This window comes from Lissotriton helveticus, chromosome 12, assembly GCF_964261635.1.
Source record: "Lissotriton helveticus chromosome 12, aLisHel1.1, whole genome shotgun sequence".
In the NCBI taxonomy this organism is placed as follows: Eukaryota; Metazoa; Chordata; class Amphibia; order Caudata; family Salamandridae; genus Lissotriton; species Lissotriton helveticus.
Genome location: NC_136073.1, coordinates 143516548 through 143533408, shown reverse-complemented (window position 1 = coordinate 143533408; position 16861 = coordinate 143516548). Strand labels below are relative to the sequence as shown.

General features: G+C 42.1%; 1 pseudogene; it reads left to right on the top strand.

The window, feature by feature from the left end:
• Positions 1-16661, top strand: part of LOC144797975 (polyunsaturated fatty acid lipoxygenase ALOX15B-like) — a 175930-nt pseudogene extending 159269 nt beyond the window's left edge.
• The last annotated feature ends 200 nt before the right edge of the window (positions 16662-16861 follow it).

Here is a 16861-nt window from a genome sequence, read left to right as displayed (position 1 = left end):
CGCATGCTTCTTTCCAACCAACTTCAGATAAAACTGGAGTCAAACTCCCGACAGCATCCACCAGAGTGACACATTCTCTATCTTCATGAGAAGTATCCTCATCATCATCATTGACCATAGACAGTCTGGAAAGGCAGTCCGCTCTAAAATTTCTCCCTCCACTAATGTGTTTGACTTCAAAGTGGAATTCCTGTGACTTACTGACTAATCTCATGAGTCTAGCGGACATACTAGAAGAATCAACTTTCTCGAAAATGTAGACAAGAGGTTTATGATCGGTAACAAGCTCAAACTTCCTACCCCAGATATATGTTCTAAACTTATGTACAGCCCATACACAAGCTAATGTCTCTCTTTCAATCGTGCTATACCTGGTCTCGAATGGTTTCAATGAACGTGATGCAAAAGCTACTGTCTGTTCATTCCCATCTACTCTCTGAGTCAGTACTGCACCCAAACCTGTCATACTTGCGTCCACTGTTATGGATGAAAAACAATCATCTCTAAATGCGTGGAGGGCCTTAGCCGATACAATCAACTTCTTCACATCCCTAAAAACTTTGTCTAGTTCATTGGACCATACAAAACTACTCCCCTTTTTCAACAATTTACGCAAGGGCTCAACCAATTCTGAATAAGCTGGGACGAATCTAGCGTAATATTCGGCCAAACCGAGAAAAGACCTGAGAGAATCCTTGTCAGATGGAGGTTTGGCATCTTCAATAGCTCTCACTACTGAAAACTTTGGTTTGATCCCCTCCTTGGATATGGTATGCCCCAAATAATCCAGTTCATTAACTGCGAACTTGCATTTGTCCCCGTGGACAGTCATTTTTCTAGACATCAAAATGGTGAGTACGCGTCTCAAAATGACATCATGTTCTTCTAATGATTTGGCATATATCAAAATGTCGTCTAGATAGGCCTGTACCCCAGTTATCCCATGGAAAAGAGTGTCCATAAGCTTCTGGAAGACACTTCCAGCCGAAGCTAGGCCAAAGGGAAGGCGCAAAAACTTGAATGCACCGAACGGGGTGATGAAAGTGGTCAACTCCTGTGATTCCTTTGATAAAGTAACTTGATGATAGGCGGATTTTAAATCAATCAAGGAAAACCACTTTGCACCACCCAGATTAGCGAGAAGCTCATGGATCTTTGGCAGAGGGTGGCAATCCACAATAATATTCTTATTTAATCCGCGTAAATCCGCACAGAGCCTAATCTCGCCGGTCTTTCTACGAGCTACTACAATAGGGGCGACCCATTGAGAGGAATCAACTGGTTGAATTATCCCTTGTTCACACAGATCTTTCAACGACTTATCTAATTCAGCACGAACACTTAGGGGTACTGATCTGACTTTATGAGCTACTGGTTGTGCTCCCGGAATCAATCTTATTTTATGCTCAAATCCTTCTACACTCCCTACTTTGTTGCTAAACACAGGCTTAAACTCCTCCATTATTTGTTTTATGTCTAAAGGTTGTTCAATTGACATGCATTCCATTTTGTTTTTCGGTAAGTCTCCCACTTTAACTGGGTCTTCATCACCAGGGACTAAATATAACCCCATGCGAGCAAGAACCATCCAGCCCACTATATTTTTACCCTTCTCGGCAACATAGATTTTTGTAACAGTTTCTCTCCCTAAACATTGAACTAGGCCCTCAAAATATCCAATCATGTTAATATTCTTCTCCCCAAATGCTTTGGGGTTTACATCTGAATTCAATAATTCAACTTTCCTTTTCCACAAATCGTAGAATGTTGAATCCCTTAGGATAGTATAGGGAGAACCGGAGTCTGCCATGACCTGTAAGGGAACACTGTCAATTATGACAGAGCACAAAGGGCCTTTTATATCATTTACCTTTCCATTATCGTCTAAAGTAACAACGATATTACTAAATGAATTTGCACATTCATCCATCATATCAGATTCAACATAGTTCACAGAAACAGATTTTTTTGCATTCCTGCAAACCCCTTGGAAATGTCCCATTTTTTTACAAATGACACAACGTCTATTGAGTGCAGGACATCCTTGAAAGTTACCTAAATGATTTTTAGATCCACATCTATAACAAGTAGGAGATTGTCTCTTCTGCACAAATTTTACATTTTTGTTTTTAAAATTCACAGCACAAATAGCATTGTCAAAACTGGATTCTGAAGGGTTTACTAAATTAACACCAAATGTTGGTGATTCAGCCATGACCTTGCTTGTAATTGTTGATCGTTCAATGCTTAAAGAAAGTTCAATAACTTCACTCAAGGTTGGATTCTTGCAACCTAGAATTCTTTCTTTAATCTTTCTAGAGGAACAACTAAATACGAACTGGTCTCTAATATAATTATCGCACAGAGGACCGAATTCGCATGTAGTTGCTAAAACTCTTAGTGCAGATATGTATTCCTCTACCTTTTCACCTTCTCTATGTTTCCTGGCGTAAAAGTTATGTCTTTCTAACATTATATTTGGTTCTTCTGCAAATTGTTTTTTTAAACGAGCTATTGCTTCTAAATAAACATTCCAGTTGCGGTCACCGCTCTGACCAGCAGGGGGAGGAATTGGGGGAATACTCTTAAATATGCGTTGAGCTGCTTGGCCCAGGCAACCAAAAAGAATAGCAAATTTTCGTTCAGCAGAAAATCCCATAGCGTCTATAGCAATGAGGTGATTTTCAAATAAAGAAAACCATTCTTTCCAAATTATTTCTGGACTACCGGGTTTGTTCAAAAAATGTGGTGGTTGAGTAATGTGTTGTAAATGTAAATTTGCCATTTCTAAAAGCAATTTGTAGATAACCCACAACTGAATAAAACCCAAAATGAATATAACATGTATATCAAATGTCCCCGAAATGTAACTGGAAAGATGCTCTGTAAATTATTAAAAAACAATTTTCAATAAATTAAAATGACCAAGTCTTTATAGCGAGCGTATCGCTGGATTGACACGCAGAAATGATTTGAATTTCTTAGTGTGCGTATCACTGACGTAACAGAAACGTTTATAATCCTAGCGTGTGCATCGCTGAAGTAAAATGTCACAAGGATCACTCCCAACACGTTAAAGTAAGCAAGTAAGTTTTAAATATGATGTATCAGAGGCAAAGTTCAGTTAACTCCGAATCTTTAGGTATCAAGCGTGCGCATCGCTGGATCAATGCGCTGTAAAATATAGTTAGGTAGTTAATACAGTTTAACTAAACGGTTTGGTAAAATCAGGGATAAGTATTTTAAAGCGTGCGCATCGCTGAGGCAATGCGCTAAGTTAAACATTTACCGTAAGTTCTCCTTCCAAACAGCCCTTCGTCAAGAAATAACAGTACGGTGTAAGCCTTTGATTAGGCGAAGTAACGTTAAATTCACCGATGGAAGGACGGAGGACTGGCCAAAATGAAGCGTCTCAGTGATTGGAAGACGCGGTGTCGAATTGGAGAAGGAATACAGGTAGTTTCTATCACGTGGTCCTGATAAGCCAATCCTGGAGTTTAAAAGGAAGCGCAGGACTTTATAACCAATCAAGTAGGGGTTTTAAATTTGGTTAAACCTGGCGCTTATCCTTAATCGTTTGCGCATAAACCAAATCGACGTACCTTGTGAGGAGATGAATGTTCGGTGAGTTTTTCTGTCGATGACGAGGTACGCTTAGATAAACACTTTTCATCCGTTTGAAAAATTGTTACGTGGGTATGGAGTGGAGTTTAAATCCCAAACGTCGCCAAATGTTAAGTTGAAAGAATCCACAGAAGCGGTGATTATCAGTAGATGGTTTAATTCATGAAGTATGGAAACAACTCCACCCGATGCGCGATGCCTCTATTCACTTCCAGATCCCAACGGAGAGTGATCGCCCGTTAGGTTCATCCGGTTGAACGGCTGCATCGCACGAGGGTGTTACATCAAATGTAAACACAACATGCGACCATAATACTCGTGGTCACATATTTAAAACATAACACATTTCGCGTGAACTATTCGCGCGACACACTGCGCGAATAGCACACGCCACTTAAAGTGACCACTACATTTCCCCTCCCCCCGCAGGTAGATGCTCCTTTCCCTCACCTCCTCCCAACTCTTCTCCCATAAATCCCCTGTCCTGTCTTGTTACTAGATTACATGTATCATCCAAATTACTGCTATATTTGGCTATTGTATATGATTGTATGATAATGATTCCTCATGTTGTATATTCTTATCACTCATTAATTAAGAAAGACTACACAGAAATAAAAGGATGATGGGGAAAAAGGACCTTGTCAGCAAGAAGCAGAAAGTTACATTTTCTGATAAGGTGCTGGAGCTGTTAGCTAGTCCATGTGTGCAACACATTCTTTAGACGTTTGGGCATCATTTTCTGTACCTGAGGCCCAGAAAACCAACAGCATCCTGGATATGTGAACTCTCTTGGTGTCACCTTGAGGACCATACCTTAAATATGGAAACGCTGGAATGACCTAAGATCCTCTACCAGAGAGAAGGTGGCCAGCAGAATATCTGATGCTCGTGGCACAGGTAGCAGCCCTTCCAAACATCCTCCTCCCACTCCAATGGAATCACTTATTGAGGGGACACTTGAACCTTAAAGAGCTGTGGGAGTGTCAGGCATTGACATCACTAATCCTGCAGGCTCCAGTCAAGGTAAATAATTTTCTTGTATGTATTTTTCTATAACATATTGTTTGATAGTCTTCAAGTACATCTTAGCTACCAAAAGCCCATGTAGATGTTTGCTGTAATTTACCAATGCATTATGGGAGCTGTAGTGCAACTAAGGGATATGGTGTACTGTGTTTGGATGAATAAACTACACTTATCTACCTATAATCTTCTTGTCAAAAAAACATAAATCGCACTTTCAACATTATTATGCAAACTTAATAGCCATTTATTTACCAGCTCGATTACACAGCACTTTGCCGGGCCCAGTAGTTACTTGCCTCAGGATCTATGTCTCCAAGTCCGTGGGAGGGGTGATGGAAGGTGTACCCGCTCTTGTCTTCGCTTTCCAGGCGCAAGTAGAAACTGCCCAGGGGGATGGCCCAGCCCAGCCTCCTCCGGCCTGTGACGGGCAGGGACGGGCCCGCCCTTCGCCCGGGCTTTGCCCAGGCGCTGCCCGCGCGTGGCCCGTATTGCGGGAAGGCACCTGGGATTTATGTGGCGCAGCTGGTACCGCGTCACTGCTGTGCTGTGCTTATGGCGTCTGGCGACTGGCGGCAGCAGGAAGGAAAGAGGTAAGCCGTTCCCCTCACGGCGTTCGGAGGACCCACGTTGCGGGAGGGCACCTGGGATTTATGTGGCGCAGCTATTACCGCGTCACTGCTGTGGCACTGGCTTGTTGGGGCTGCTGGGAGTTGTGGTTTGCCCCACACGGCGTCAGGAATATGATGGAGCCGTTTCCCTCACAGTGTCTGGCGACTGACCGCAGCAAGAAGGAAAGAGGTAAGCCATTCCCCTCACGGCGTTCAGAGGACCATTTGCAATAATTATATACATACATTTCCACAGCAAATACCCAGAACGTGTCTGAAACCATTGAGGCTGATGATGCAATTGACACACAAGTGAAAATTGAGGACAACACAATTGCTACCCCCAAGCTCATTACTTCAACTTCGATGCGAGCAAATGTGGCACCACTACCAGACTTTGGGGAAGGTGAAGAGGCACAAACACAAGGCAGGAAAATAACTTCTTCTGTACGCAGGACACACAAACAACGTAGAGTCCAACTACAAACACTTCACAATTATAATGTTTTGTGACGTGTCAGACAATTGTCAATTGTTTAATGGCCTTGAGAAATCAATCATCACAGTACAGTGCCTGAAAGCCAAACATATAAAAACAGTGAATAGGCGTCTGTAAAGCATATCACATTCAATGCTGCAATTGCAGAAAGGTCAAGAGATTTCTGCCATGGAGAAGGAGTAATGTATGCATAGCCATAGGCACAAGCAGCACATGACACTTTATGATGCATTCATGAAAATCAATCAATTGATTTGAAGTAGCTACCACCACTCTTGCCAGGAGAACTGTGAACATCCAAAATGACATGGGGCACTGCTGCCAAGATGTAGCACGCGGGCGGGTCCAAGTGATGACTGCCCTGGAGAACATTCAGACACATAACCTGTCAACCCTAAAATTTAACCACCACCTGAATGTGAAGACGACTCTAGCCTCAGTGGCATATCTAAGCCAGATAGATGCTGTACAAGGCGACCACGCTGATACACATTTGGAACATATATATCCCCCAACTCCTCCGCCAAGTCCTGCAGAGAAGGCAACCAACACCTGAGGTTGTAAAATGGGACTTTTGCATACACTCAGATATATGATTCTAGTTTGTTATGTTTGTATTTTTAAACTTTGTTGCTGTGTTTAAACAATGACATCCTACAAGGATACACCTAATGATACACAATAACAATAAATTGTTACAACCTGAATCAAAGGTAATCTTTCAGTAATGGAAAAACATTACCATCATGTGTGTTGGTTATTTCTTAGATGCTGTCATCATTCTTACCTTAAAAATTGTTATTTGTGTTCTGTAAATTGCGCTCGACCCTCTGCTGATCGTGCCCATCCTGCTAATTCTGAAGTGGTGGTAGCTCATCATCTGAGTCGGATTCCGGCTCTATATTAAAGTTGTGAAGACCCTTCGTCATGGCTATGTTGTTAAGAATGGCACATGTGGCAATGTGCGTTGCATTAGGTCTCTGGCTTGGAGAGTAGTGCTCCACCAGTTATGTGTAGGCATCTAAAATGTGATTTGAGAATTCCAAAATTCTGTTCAATTATTGATTGTGTGGTTTTATGTGACCTATTGTACTGCCTTTCACTTCTGGTTCTTGGATGCAAGTATGGTGTCAGTATCCAAGTGTGCAAAGCATATGCACTGTCTCCTTGAATAGTATGAGAAGGACTAACAATTAGTCTATTTGGCAAACATACATTCAAACACTGTATGAATTGAGTTTGCAATACTCTTACTAAGTAAAAAAAGCTTCAAATTCGTCCTGATACTGACAGTTATTTCTTCCACTGTGGCATAACATAAAGGAGTCATTTGCGGTGCCTGGGAATTTGGCTACAAGGTCAGTTATGATGCATGAGGCATCCCACACTATCTGTACAATAAGTGAATGGGTCACTTTACTGTTTCTATAAATAATTTAATTTGCATAGGGGAGACTATGCCAATATGTGTTCCATAAACACACACACAACATTTGGAAACTGTGCTACCCGATAAAACATTCGTTTTGTGTGTTATATATATTGGAGTGTTTGGAATAAAAACATATTGGTTTGCATTGCCAAACATGATGTCAAAAAAACTATGGAAGAACCTAGAAAATTCCCTTTGTGACACCCCCCCTGCTATAAATCACTGGTAACTGTAAGAAGCTAAAAGGTGTAGACAGCACATTACTTCCACTTCTGGTGGGATTGCATTGCTTCTAACTCTTGGAGTTTGTAGCTGAGGATGTAACTCTGCAATGAAATGCAAAATTACCTCACTACTCAGTCTATACGCCTTATGAATCTCCTCCTTAGTCTACTCAAACAGGGTGACCCTGACCCTAAATATCCTCTCCTGTCCTCTCCTCCTTCTTTGCTGACCATCCAAAATCCTCATCCTACTCATCAAGACATACAGAGCTGCCATTCTGAAAGAGCTAGATACATTTTGTGTGACTTTTTATAGTTCATACTTTGTTACCACCTGATACACATTGATGGTATCTGCTTTTCCTAAATGCCCATTTTGCGACTAAACAGACAATTAGTAAATCCTTTGGATATAGTGTTAGCGATTCACTATTTGGTAATACTAATTTGCGATTTCCAATTTCAAATTGCAAACAAAGCAATTTTTATATGTTAGAAATTGCATCTTCAAAAATGGCTCTCATAATACTGTAATACCATTTTGCAGTTCTAATGGGCTGAAATAGCGATTCACACCATTATGAAATTCAAAATGGCTTTGTATATATGGCCCTAAGTATCAGCTCTTGTTCAAGTATACGTGTAGAGAGGTCATATTAACACTGTTGAATCGAGTGGTGGTGTGATGAGTATGTATAACACTGGGGAAGTTGGAGCAATATGTACCAACCTATGTTACAATTGCAAATCCTCTGAACCTGAGTTCAGTAACATTTTAGGAGTTTGTAAACTTTTACTGGCTCCTAAAATGAGATTCCGATCACATACTGATTCACTGTTTGGAAGGGGTGTGTTGTAGGTGTCCCTTTTAATTACTAAGTCGGTGTGAAATAATTGAAATCCAGTTGCAAATCATTGAAAAATTGCAGACTTCCGACTTGAGCTGTTGAGTCATTCACAGAGGGAAAGAGGGCCAGCACGGTCTCACTCCCCTTTGTGAATGTAAAAGAAAGTGTGGTCGGGAATAAGCAGTGGTCCATGGGAAACCCTACCAACTTTTAAACTTAAAAAATAAACAATTTAGTTTTAAATGCAGCCAAGTTTCATTTGAGGAAAATATGATGCATTAAAAAAATTACTTTATATAAAGGTGATCAGGTGTGGTTGTCTGCTGAAGCTAAATTATATAAATCTCTGTATGAGATATGTGCCAAACTATTGTTATTCAGTTGACTTAAAAACACATGCTAAATAAATGTTAGATAGGCAATGCTTACTCTCTCTGTTGTAGGAGGTAGAGCTTGATCTCTCATGATTTGGAAATGTTCCATGCGGTCTTTCACACATTGACACTACTCAAATTTCTCATCTTCTTAGCTATGTGTCTGGAATTGTGGACTGCTACTATAATGGTGATGAGAGCATCCAGAAGGACCAAGAACTTCAAGCGTGGGTGGGGGAGATCTTCAAAGAAGGCTTCCTGGAGAGAAAATCCTCAGGTATGATTACTTGAACCTTTTGACAGGTGGTTTTGTTCATCCTCCCCATTCATATTCTTCTCACTGATTATGGTTTGATAGCTGAGCCACAAAACATTGAGATGGATTGTGGAATCAAAAGCTTTAAGAACTTTCATGCTTGAAGTGTCTTCCAAAGTTAAGTAACTAAATGTCTCTAACACTGTTTGGAATTCATTTTTTGTGTGTACTTCATATTTTGAATCCTATTAAAATGCAAATTGTGATTTCAGAACTAAATCTTATCTATAATTTTATACCATTTGTCAATGTACTAGAACTCTAAAAAACACTTTCAGCAATGTTGCCAATGCCATTGGATTGTAGCTCTCTATTATAAATATTTAGAAACTTTTCAAAAATTAAATAATCTTCAGACATATCATTTCAACCACACAACTTTAGGCCTCCCTATCACTGGCCCAAGTTACAGGATCTGACAGAGTTAAATGGGTTGAGCACCTTCATAAATTGTTTTCCCGAACTCTTTCAGGAGTGCCATCTTCTCTACAGACCCGTGCTGAATTGATCAAGTATCTGACTATGGTGATTTTTACAAGTTCTGCTCAGCATGCTGCTGTCAACAGTGGGCAGGTAATTGTAAATATGCTTATAGTACTGTGGGTGGTGGGGAAAAATAATCAAGGCAATGTAAGGGTCTAGAAGACTCATCTGTACCATATACATTTTAATAAGGTGTTTGTGAGAACACGCAATGGCATGGTATTGGTAATTTACTGTCTCAAAACTAGGTGTGCGATATATAAATACCACATACATAGATACATACATCAGTACAAGGTAATCAGTAGAGCACATTGTGAGTTTGTGACCGTAGAAGTTTACCAGAAGTGGTCAAGAGGTCTACCGGAGGGCATTGCTATGGATGGGGAGGTGTAGGATTTCCTAGAATGAAAAGTCTTCACTAATGTGCCCGGTGCATTTTGTGACAGTAGCACAAATCTGAATGTAGACAATCAAGGTAGCCTTGACTCATTGTGGGTCATTGTGCAGGTGCTTTCCCATTGCACCCTAGTAACTAGGCAAGAAAGGATGTCTCAAGCAGGAGGCTTAGGGCCCCATTAGGATGGTGGGCGGATCACCCCCGTCGGTCCGGTGGTAGTCATCCGCCCGCTATCCATGCAACAAAAACCTCCCGCCATATTACAATGGCTGGGGGTTCACGGCGGATGGAAAGACCGTCCGCCGCTTTTCTGTCAAGTCAATTGGGCGAAAAAGGGTTCAATATGATGGCGGTGTCTGTTAGACACCGCCAGCTATATTACAATGGTGGCGGAAACATGCCTCGGAAAGGCATGCAGAGTTTGCATGTGGGGAGTGGGACCCATTGCGGGCCCCCAGGGACTCTGGGGCGTGGGGGTTGCACATGGGGGGTATCTATGGTACCCCCTGCATTTCAATGCACAACGTGGCAGGCACCATGCAGTGCGTGTCACGTTGTGCTTTGAAAGGCACAACTTGCCTTTGTGACATTGCGGTGCCCGCCAGTGTGGCTGGCGCATCCTAATTGAGAGTGCGGGATCACCGCAAGCAGTGCGGGATCACCGCAAGCAGTGCGGGCGGTCCCGATTCTCAGGGGTATGGCGGGCGGAATACTACCTTTTGGAATGGCCCCTTGATCTGTGATAATTCCTTGTATATAAACTGTAGTGGACATTCTTTCTCCTGACTGAGACATATACTTTTCCAATCTTCTCTCCATTGTTGATTTGATACATAGAAAACAAGGTTTCCCTGCATTGAACTGTCTACCAATGATATTTTGTGATGTAGTATTTGTTGGCTTTTTAAGTAAAATAGTTTTTAGGTCTCGTGTTTGGCAGCGCATGCGCTGTCTCAGCGAGACTTATAGAAATCTGTATGTTGGCTTCAACTTCGTGTAATTTCTCCTACCCCTTGTGATTGGTCTAAATCTGGCATTGCTGTTGTTTTCTTCGTTTCTGTTGGCTGTTGCTCCTATGGTAACTTCCTTGTAGTCCAGAGGCAGCGGGGCCTAACTACAGTTTTCCTCTGCTTTCTGGCACTTAATTGCCTGCAGTGTGCCATCTGTTCTTTACCCCTCACTGACTGACGTGTGAGACCCTGCCATGTAAGCTCCGGTTGTGGTTGGGGGTGTGGCCCCCCTCTTCTCCCTCCTCGCCTTGTTTTCACTGTTGCACAACTGTGCTCGTCAGAGAGAAAAACCTTAGAAACCAAAGGGTTCCAGGGATGTAGGAGACTGACAGGCGCAAGGCTCATTATGAACCGGCATTTTCTTTCGCACGTTACTTCTAGCGTCATGAACATTTTGGTGGGCGGCCCAGGATGAGGCAGCTTTCCGGGCACACACACAGCCGCACCCAAGTACTTCACGGGTCTTTAAAAGACCATCTGCGTGTCAACGAGGCTTTGTTGTTTTTTCACTCCTCCCTAGAGACCCTGCATCTCCACTGACTATCGCTTCCTGCATCTCAACTGGTTATCGCTGGAAGAACAATTAGCCACCTCGAAATTTTTAGTACCCCCCCTGAAATGTGGCTCTAGTTGCGCCTCTGCCCCAGCCCCAGCCCCCCCGTCATTGCCTGTACCGCATGGGTGCCCAAGCCCGACCAACCAATAGACACCGCAGCAGCAGGGCCTTGGCAGTACTTCCTATGTAATCTAATGCCGATCGTCACAAATGGCTCCTAATGTCAGCCTGACTGCCAGAATCATGAAGTTTGTGGTGGGCGGCTGCCACTTGCCCTTTCTTCCCCATTGCCTCCCCCCCGTTCATGTGTGGCAGCCCGGGATGAGGCAGCTTCCCGGGCACACACTGCGCCCACCCGAGAATTACAATACCCAGAATGCATTCTGGTAACATCCGTCGTCTGGTTATCGTTGGGTCGAATTGAGTTTCTGGCCCAGAGCTGCAGGAGTTGGTGGTGAGTCGGCCTGTGTCCCAGGTCGGTGAACCCTTTCTATTAGTTATTCTGCTGCTGTTTTGGCATAGGTTCCGGTGCGCAGTCCTTTTCTTTGGTGTCTTGTTTACAAAAAGAGGAGTTTATTGGGGATTTAAAAACGTGTATTTTACCGCAGCCATATTCATCCCGCAACTGCCGGCATTCTGGTCGATCTCCTTTGAACCTTGTCAATTGATACTTTCCGCCCGTCGCTTTCCGCTATGCTTATGTACCCGTTCCCTTGTTGGAGCTGCACAAAAGCACAGAGCCTTGCACTTTCACCTTTAATGTTGGTCTTATGGGTATTTTGTCTCCTCATACCTGCTCTCAAGTATGGGTTCAGCACAGCTTTATTACCTCGAGTCATTCTAACTCGACCACTGTGCACTGTTGCTATGGTAACTAACTAACTAACTAACCATAGCAACAGTGAACAGTGCTGATCCAGCGCTCCTAATGAAAAAACTGTCTCACCAACGCTACCTATCACCACAATACTCACCATTAATCATGAATCACTTACCAAGGCCCATAAACCAACGAGACAATTTTTGAGCGACTGAATCATGTGACCTAATTAATCAGAACTATTCACAAACTATTTACATATTTATATATAAATGCAGTTTAACTTTTCTTACCATGGTTTTAAACATATATAATTTTAATTAAGTCACTAAGGCGAATGAATCAACTGATGGTAACTAGACCATGAATAAACAAGACCAGCTTGTTTTTTCAAATCTAATTTTTATTGACTTTATTATTCAAAGAAAGAGCATTTTCGATTATAAATCTTTCATTTAATAGCAATATGAAAGCAGCATTTATTAAGGAAATGACTTATCAGACTGACATTTTTAAAGCAAATCAGTAGCATGAATTAAAAGCAAAATAACAGTTTCCATTCCCTAATTCTATTTCCCTGTCTAAAACTCGCTCCACCTAAAAAGAATAATCTTTAAAAGTCTGCTGTCCTTACGTGCGCCAAAGAGTCCAACAGCAGGTCACACCATTCAGGAATCGGAAAGCGAGAAGCGCCCTCCTGCCCATGAGGTCAGGTTTTATACCTTTCTATCTAGCTAAACTTTTCTACATTTGTATACTTTCTTAGTAATTCGGGTTTCCTATTGGCTGTCTTATGTCAGTCCACGTTAGGTCATCACTGTTTCCAAACCAAGTTCAGGCTTTTCTGTAGCCCTATTGTCCTTTACTTTCACATCATTTGGCTTCCTCAAAAGAGATACTTTACTCTCGAGTTACAGTTCACAACTTCCTTGCCTTGGCAATCTTGCCGGTTTCCTGTCCTTGAGCCTTTTTCTCCAAGAGCATGTTTAGCACAACTTATTAAACAGCATTTTTCTGACAAAGATGTCAACGTTGTAAAAGTTTCCACTTCTGAATATGTGCAAGGCTCCTGTCTGGACAAGATTCGAAACGCCATTCTTTGCATGCCTTAGGCCTCATTCGGAAACTATTATTCAAACAAACACAAGACATCAATTAATTAAAGAATTGAGACCCATTCTGTTACCCACCCCCTTTGCTAATTAATAACCCATTAATTTATGTTACCTAGCTGAGCACACAAAGCAGCATTTATATCTACCGTCTTCTTTTAGACTGCAAGGATTCTCCACAAGCTTTTGTCACAGAAAAGACATAACATAAGCACACAAATAAGCACATGCCATTAGTTAAACAGCCGCATTTAATACTGACAAAGACAATAGACAAGGTTAGTTTATTATTTTCTTCGCATCTGCAACATAAAGCACGTAAGTTAGTCCCACGTGTTTCTGAATAAATGCATTTTAAAAACTAAGTTGATTCATAATTTTCACCACATGCTTGTTAATAGAGTTACGTTTTTATGGAAGTTTAACTTTGCGAGTTTGAACAAAATTTTATTCATCACCTCGCTCCATCACTGCAGAACAGTGGATGAGTTGGAATAACTCGAGGTAAGGAAGTTTCAGTATAAGCACAGTTTAGGCAGACGTGCTACCACTGTAGCACACTTAGATAAAACTTGAATAGCATCTTTTAGTAATAAAAAACAGAAACCAGATTAAATAGGAGTGATTCTCCGTCTAATTGAGTTCAGCACAGCTTTAGCCTTTCCACTCCTAGCCACAGCCTCAATGCTTTTACCACTAAAAACCTATACTTCTTTTTGAAGCAGGGAACAAGAAACTCTTGTTTAAGCCAGACACATGCAGTCAATAACGTGTGAGCAGACCACAAATAATTGCTCTGCTAAATGTTTTTCCACACCCCAGGCTGTTAGTCTTTTTATTATCCACCCCTTCTGTTGGAGCACAAATCAACTGATGGCAGCAGGCCTGCAGCAATGGGATCAGGGTTAATACGTAGGGGAAAGAATAGCTCTAATGTTAACATTTTCGAAAGAGAAAATATGTTACTCTTGCCTCTTAGAAAATGAAATAAACAATGTAAAGAAACAATAATGCTAAAAAGGTATCTTTTTCCAAACTCTTATTTTCTTATACACTTAAGTGACTTAAAAGTGACCACAATACCCATTATAACACCTTTTGTGTTCAGGAAATATCTGAACTACTTTCACTAGTACATGCAGTTTAGGCCAGCAGAGGCAACATCAGTGCAAAGCTTCTTTGCAGCCAATGTCAGAACAATGTTAAGGCCTTTGCAGGTCATGTTGAGGCCACCTTTTAGGCCATGTTGAAAGAAAGAGTGGGTTCTTGATCAGCTCATTTGTTTAGTTCGGTGAAGCAAATTCAGCAGTTGTGGCAGGTGCTTTCACTCCAGCGCTCTCTCAATCCACACCACACAATTCTGCATCACACCACTAAAATAAACAGCACACCACATATTTAAACTCCATTACATAATACTCCGCCACAATACCATACCACATAATTACTCTCCATACCACACACTCCCACCTCACATAATTCCTATACACTAAATGCCACATAATTTCACTGCACAACATACCACATAATTCCACTACAAACCACACACATCCACTTCACTCCAAAACACATAAGTAAAAGACATTCACATTTACAACGCCAATACCTCCAGCTCTAGCAAATGCGAGACCTATTGCATTGGAAATGCTTTTTTATATAGCACTCTGACAACCCTGGGTTTGTTTAATCTACTTAATCAAAATAGTTTTTCAACTGTTCTTTTTTCTTTCTTTTTTTTAACTTTGGCCACTGTAGTTTGATTTCCTTGGCTGGATGCCGAACGGTCCCGGCACAATGCGCCAACCTCCCCCCAAGATTAAAGGCACAGCAACCCTGGAAAGTTTCCTCGAGACCTTGCCCGATAAGGGCACTACAAGCAGCTTAATGGCGACTGTCAGCGTCCTGAATGTGGAGCCTGATGACACGGTAAGCATTCTGGGGCATATTTATGAGTTCTGGCGCATCTCTGCAAATCAGCAGGGATGCGCCAGAACAAATGCGTCGCGCAAAACTACCCTTGCGTCATGGAGGATGCGCCGCATTTACAATGTGGCACGCCGTGGCGCAAAGTTAGGCAGATGAGTGACGCATCTTGTGATGTAAGGGCGGCGCATCGCTGGAGACACGACTCCAGCAATGCTCGGGTGTGCCCTATACTTAACGTGCTGCGTCAGTACTTACGCCTGCTTCAAGCAGGCGTAAGGAATTGACGTAGCAGCGTCGCACAAGTGCCAGCGTGAAATCTTGTAGATTTCACGCAGGCACTTTAGCGAGGCACACCTGCCCCAGAACGCCCACCCTGCGCCGGGCTTTACAGGGCTTTACAGGGCTTTACAACGTGACGCATCTGCCTAGATGCGTCATGTTGTAAATGGGTCGCAGAGATGTGCCACGTTTACGCTGCCGTTGCGTGATGCAACGGCGGCGTAAACGTGGCGCAAGTCTGACATAAATCTGCCCCTCTGTTCTCTGCTTGCGTATGTTAGGAGCTCCAAGTTGTGGGTGAACAATGCCTCCTTGTGACTTATATACTTAGAAATTACGGACATGACATTTTGTCCAACACTGTCTTCCAGAAGGTGGATTGTTACACAAATAATTCAGTATAATTGAATAAATGAACCAGAGAGGCGATTTACGTTTTAAACAAAAAAGCTGCTTTCGTGATAAAGTAAATGCAACACACCAACCATAATACAATTATTGTTGGTATAGTAACTAGGTAGACTGAAATACATTTTTGGCCCACTGAGTTTCTTTATTTGTTCTTTTAATAGACTCATAAGGTGGCATTTCTAAGTAATTTTGGAAACAGTGAGTATGGGCCATTCTTTGGAAGCAGAGAATTTCAGAGACATGGCCTAGAATTGCACAATCGGAATCTGAATGTTTTACACTGTGGTTTGGGTGTAACCAGCGAGTTCTGATTCCTGGAGCGTAGCCGGGCACTACATTGGAAAGCTAGTCTGGAGAGGTGCTGTGGACACTTTATATGTGATTGTCATTGGTTGAATCTTCAACAAAAGCCATTCTAAACTTACATGATCACTTGGAAAACATCCACATGCATTCCTTGCTTTTGTTTATTGCCTCCCTGATATATTCTCTTTATTTATGTGATTGTGTTTTTCATTTTGTTTTTAAAGAGGCCTTTAGGCACGTTCCCTGATGAACATTTTACTGAAGAGGAACCCAAACGGTGCATCAAGGCCTTCCAGGAACGCCTGTTCCAGATATCTGCAGAGATTGAAAGCAGAAACGAATCCCTGCCTGTCAAGTACAACTACCTGAACCCCAAAGTGATTGAGAACAGTGTGTCTATATAACTAAGTACACAACCAGCAAGAACAGCACATGCTCCTCATTAGTCAGCATATTGCATATCCTGGCCCACATCCCTCTCTGTTCTAGATTCTGACCATCCAAGTATCAGCATCACTGGACCTTGGCGAGGGGTCACTTCAAGGGATCCAGTGTTACAGGTGCTAAAAACGGAAACAGACTGTTTTTGGAATAAGTCAAGTGC